Here is a 6,000-nt window from a genome sequence, read left to right as displayed (position 1 = left end):
ATTGAACTCAGTTCCCTAGGATCAAAGGCCACTGCACTAACCATTAGACTACTCCTCCGCTCCACAAGTGGGCAGACTCAGGACTAATGTCATGAAGTATTTTTTTCACAGAGAGGGTGGTGGATATGTGGAATTGTTTTTTTTAAATTGTTCTGAATGTTGTACTGTTGTTGTTACTCGTTCTCACATTGTTAGAAATGCTATGAAAAAAAATTGTTAACCTTGCTAAATTCTCTGTTTCTGATTACTCCTCTCCTCTTGATGCCTCTTCCTTGTGGTCTCTTACCATCTGTTTGACGTTTCCTTCTGGGACTCCTTGTTTTCCTTCCTATTCTTCTACTTTCCTTTTGTTGTTTACCTTGCCTTCTTTCTCTCTGTAAGAAACTTTTCGCTACCTCCTTATCTACTAACATCGTGCTGCAAACTGTCTCACATGCCCGTCATAGTACCTCTGCACTGCTTGATCCCTCCCACCATTCCCACTCCATATCACCCTTTCTTGCTAAAGAACATGCCACTACCTAAACTCTGGTTTTGTCTCCCTGTTCCCTTTCCAGGGAGCCAAGAAGGAAGATGTTCTGGAATTTTCTGGTCTTTTCTTTTGGGTCTGCTTATTTCTGTGTGTTTCTGTGAGTTTCCACTGATAGTTGCAAAACAGGAATTTCTGGTTGACCACAAACTGACAAAGACCATAGCCATGACATCCCAACCAATTGTCTTGTTACAAACAAACTGACAAGAGCCCCCATTGTCATGACATCCCAACTGTTTACAAATATAAGTTACTGAGCAGAGGTTTGGCAAGGACACCAAGGCCCTATCATAGGACTCCTATGTACTTGCAGGATTGCTGATTGGGTGATATATGAGGTGGGTCCTTTGTGATGGGAAGGGTATATAAGTAACTGCGCATCTAAAGAGACTCTGAAATGGCCCGGCTGGCAAGAGACGTTTCATATCCTTGCCCACAGCCTATTTCCCAAAGGGAGGGGGTGTCCTCCCCCCCCCCCCTTGTAAGAACTAATTCTTTGCAGCTAAAAATCTTTCAATGATTCTTTCTTTCTTCCTCTTCTTTCACTCAGTTCTGTGACCTTGGTATGACAGTGAGGAATACATTTTCCTTCCTCCTTTTTTTCTTCTTTATATAATTAGGCTGATTGCTTATAATTACCTGAGCTACTGATGTTAGATTTTGTAAGTTTGCTATTATTTTCCACAACTTGCTACTGATATCTGATCCTGTACTGGTGAGTTATAAAGATACCTTTCTTTCTAACTTAGTCTGACTTTTCCTTTATTTCTAAGAATAGCATAATAAAAATGCAACCAGTACAGTTTTTACTATGCATTTTTGCCTTCAACACAATCTTTTCAAAATCTCTCTTTGCCTTCCTTATCAGCACTTTGCATTTGACTTGATATTCCTTATGCTGTTTCCTATTATTTTCAGTCAGATCCTTCTTCCATGTTCTGAAGGATTTTCTTTTAGCACTAATAGCTTCCTTTATTTCACTTTTTAACCATGCTGGTTGTCGTTTGGTCTTCCTTCCTCCTTTTTTAATACACGGAATATATTTGGCCTGGGTTTCCAAGATGGCATTTTTGAAAAGCATCCACGCCTGATGTAATTTTTTTTAAATCTTTGCAGCTGCTCTTAAGTTTTTTTTTTCATCGTTCTTATTTTATCATAGTCTCCTTTTTGAAAGTTAAATGCTCCATTCTTGCTTATGGCTTGGCTTTTGAGAGGGCGTGTTTGAGAAGAAAGGTTACTTTCCTCGGGCCATTGTTACAATGTTGAAGTCACACCAGAGGTCTACGTCTTTAGCCTACATCAGAGCCTAGTGTATTTTTGAAGGTTGGTGCTAGGAGAAAGGTTAGTAGTCCCTTGCGATCGTCGATGCTGAGATATTAGTTTTTCTTCAGGACAGGATGGTCTAGACAAGGGTTTGGCCTTGGCCTCTGTGAAGGTAAAGATAGCGGCACTAGTGTGTTTTCGGTGGCCAGTTAATGGTAAATCTTTGGCTTCACTGCTAGATGTGGTCCAGTTCCTTAGGGAGTCAAATTCCTCCGCCTGCCGCGTTGACTAGTGTTTCTTCAGTGGTATTCAATTCTGGTGCTCTGAGCTCTCTTCTCCCTTTCAGCTGTTGTCAGTTGGCACTTTGAAAGTGGTCTTTTCGGTGGCTGTTTCATCAGCTTGCAGAATTTCAGAATTGCAAGTTTTGTCATGTCGGGAGCCTTTCTTGCAGTTTTTTCCCTGACAAAGTGGTTTTGCGACTGGTTCCTTCCTTCTCTACCAAGGTCTTTTTCCTTGCCAGTTCTGGGAGGCGTGAAAGGCGAAAAGGATCAGTAGCGTTTATCTTGGCTGTGAAGAGAGTATTGATGGAGTATTTGAAAAGGATGGAAGAATTTAGGCATTTGGATCATTTATTTGTGCTGTTTGGGGGTCACAATAAAGGAGCAGTGGCATCCAAGGCAACCACAGCCCATTGGCTTAAAGAAGCCATTGCATCTGCTTATATCCTGAAGGCCTGCCCGGTACTGCATGCTCTTAAGTCGCATTCTGTGAAAGGAGTTTCTGCCTTGTGGGCAAAAAACAGCCTGATCCCGCTGTCAGATATTTGTTGGATGGTGGTTCGGTCCTCCTTGCACTAATTTCTGAAGCACTATTGCCTGCACATTCAGGCAAAGCAAGATGCGGCAGTGTTGATTTGTCCCGCCCTTAACTGGTACTTCCCATGCATCTGAACTGGTCTACAGTACCACAATGGAAGGGGAAGTTAGGCCTTACTTGCTAATTTTCTTTCCTTTAGGCATTTCAGACTGGTCCAGAACCTCCCATATGAAGATAGATGGAGGACGCGGAAGTTGTAACGCTTTGGAGGTAGGTTGAAGAGAATTCTGTTGGTATAAGCCAGGGGTAGGCAACTCCGGTCCTCGAGAGCCGCAGGCAGGTCAGGGTTTCAGGAAATCCACAATGAATATGCAGGAGATAGATTTGCAAGTACTGCCTCATGGCATGCAAATCTATCTCCTGCATATTCATTGTGGATATTGTTGTAGGAGGTGGAAGGCCTCCAAATATTTAATATACAGAATTAATTTTCTCATATTGGACAGAGAGGAATGAAGGCTTCTCTCCTTCCAAATCATGAGAAACAGAGCTTGCTGGAATAGCAATTACACTTTACCTCCCCCCTCTTGCCAAGCCAGGTGAATTGTAAAGCTGAATTGCCCCCAATCTCACCCATTAAGTGTGACTGGTCTCAGGGAAATTCAGGTGACAGAATTCTTTTCCCATGCCCCTTGGAAGTAAGGCTTCTTCAATCCAGGAGAGAATTACCTTCTTTTTAACTATGTGGAGACATAGCAGGTAAACACCTTGCAGAAGAGATCAAACACTGTGTCTCTCTCTGAGAAACAAACACTGTGGAACCAAGTGGTAGTGGTTTTATGACAGGGAGCAACATGACATAAATTGACAAGAGAAACCTAACACCTCTATAGTAACTGGAAGCAGTAAACTTTTGTCTCCTCTTTTAGAATAGGGGAGATATTAAATTAAAGGTTTGAGAAATGTATGTCCAAAACATTTGGACAACAGACCAAATGCATCTTCAAAAGGAAATATAAACAGATGCTGTGTATTTTATTGATACTAGAGATCCTGACTGACTGTAAGGTGCTAACTAAGGGGGTGTGACAACCCCTCCCCCTTGTGCTCCCTTTTTGTCTTGTAAGGGAAAGAAAGTTCTATATATTATGTCTTTGCCAGATAAGAGGTTGGTCAGTGTCTAGTGCACTCTGCCCCATGCCAGGGGATGGAGAGCCGGACCTGATCATTTTCCATTGTCCTTTCATGTTTTCTCTCCTCTTTTCTATACTAGACTATACTTGAATATTTTCTTATTTTTTTATCCTAATCTCTGGATAATTAAATAAACCTGTGTTAACCCCAGGAAGCACTTCCTTGGTCTCTTTTTGTCTTTGTTGCAGTCTAAATAGTGCTACCAGTTGTCTGGTTCTTTTAAGGTGCCGTGGTCGAGGGGATTGCATTTGTGTGAGTAGTGCCCAGCCGTGATTAGACTCTGGAGGCGTGGCACAAAATGCACAAACAATATCCTGAAAAGCTGACCTGCCTGTAGCTCTCGAGGACCAGAGTTGCCTACCCCTGGTATAAGCTATTATGTACATAATTCTTCTGTATTGTGTTGTTGGTTACTAAAAAAAAAAAAAGAAAAAGTGCTAAGCACTTGCCCTGACGGTCAAGGAAACAGCTATTGTGGAATCCCCTGTTATTTGCTTTGCTATTTGAAAAACTGGTTGGCTAGGAACTGCACAGGGGTCTTACTCAGTTTCAAAGTCAGGTATTCTTAGTCTCCATCTGCTGGTAGACAGGCATAACCAAAGCATCTGGACTGCTCTAAAGTGCCTAAAGGAAAAAAAATTAGCAGTATGGCCTAATTTCCCCTTTTAATAAGTCAAGGCAAAATCTGGGCTTAGCGCATGCTAACGCAGGACTTTCCTGTGCACTGAACACAGATAAGTACCTATATATATGTAAACCGCTTTGAATGTAGTTGCAAAATACCACAGAAAGGCGGTATATCAAGTCCCATTTCCCTTCCCTTTCCCTTCCCATTTACTGCGGCAGTATATTGATTTTTTCTGTTTTTGCAGGTCCCACACCCCCCTCAATTAGTGCAGACTTGCAACAAAATAATGCAGGAGCACTTGCCAGTTAGCGCACACTAGTCAGAACACACTAGCTGGTTACTTCTTCCAGGCCCATTCCCTGGCTATGCCAAGCCCCTCCCCCTCAAATATATAAATAGCCCACACTTAGCTTGCATTAAGAAGCAAACTACTATGAAACACTTTAATGTGTTTTGCAGCAGACCCTTTTACATCGCATTAAGCGAGTGTTAGCGTTTACCGTGGTTTAGCAAAAGGGTCCTTCAGTTTGTAACTTGCCCAAGATCACATGGAGCAGCAGTGGAATTTGAACCCGGCTTCCTTGGTTCTCAGCCCACTGCTCTAACCATTAAGTTACTCCTCCACTCCCTACGCACTCAAGTATCTTTCTGGCTTTTGCAATCACTTTTTCCACATGTTTGGCCACCTTAAGATCATTGGATACAATCCCTCCAGATCCTACTTTTTTTTTTTTCATGCACAGAGGTGATTCACCTTTTATGCTGCACCACTGATTTTACTGACCTCCTGACAAAACAGAAAACCAGCCAATCTAGGTGCCAGTTTTATGCTACTGCTGGTCACGCCCAAGTTGCTCCCTGCTTCTCTTTCCAAAAATTCTGGTATCTGTCCCTCTTCCCTTCCTTCCTTCCTTCAGGTCTGGCATCTCTGTCCTCTTCCCCCCCTGTACAGTCCTAAGCTCAAACTTGCCTGCATCAGCAGTGAATACAAGTTGCCTCCAGCCACTCTGGTCCTTCTCTTTGCCACGTCTCACCTCCTCTGATTCTGCTTCTTGTTTCCACTTGGACAGGACACAGCAGAGGAAGGGGCCCTATATGGCAGGAGATAGCCTGTGGTAAATGCTCCTGCTGCTGGTGGTGATGCCAATGCATGCAGGTTGAGCAAAGGACTATGGGAGGAGGGAGACATGCCACATCTGCAAGGGGTGGGGGGGGGGAGGAGAGACGGGAATGTTGGACCTCACAGGATGGAGGGAAAAGAGGGGGAAAGATGCTGGACCCTCAGGAGAGGGGAGAGGTTCGTAGAGAAGGGAAGACATAGAGATGCTGGACTGTGGGCAATGGAGGGAAGAGATTCTGGCTCCTAGGAGTGAAGAAAATAGAGGAGAAGAGATGCTGGATCATGGGGATAGAGAAGAGGAGAGATGCTGGACAAGTGAGAGGGAATGAAGATAAGAGAGCTGTTGAACCCCAGGTGACAACTTTTTTCACCCACCTCTTTTGAATGTAAACATTAAAGTAGTGATTTTTAGAAACAATTAAAAAAAATGTAATCAATATTGTATGC

This window comes from Microcaecilia unicolor, chromosome 6, assembly GCF_901765095.1.
Source record: "Microcaecilia unicolor chromosome 6, aMicUni1.1, whole genome shotgun sequence".
Lineage (NCBI taxonomy): Eukaryota > Metazoa > Chordata > Amphibia > Gymnophiona > Siphonopidae > Microcaecilia > Microcaecilia unicolor.
The sequence above is the reverse complement of the archived record's forward strand: the minus strand, read 5'-3'. Positions refer to the sequence as shown.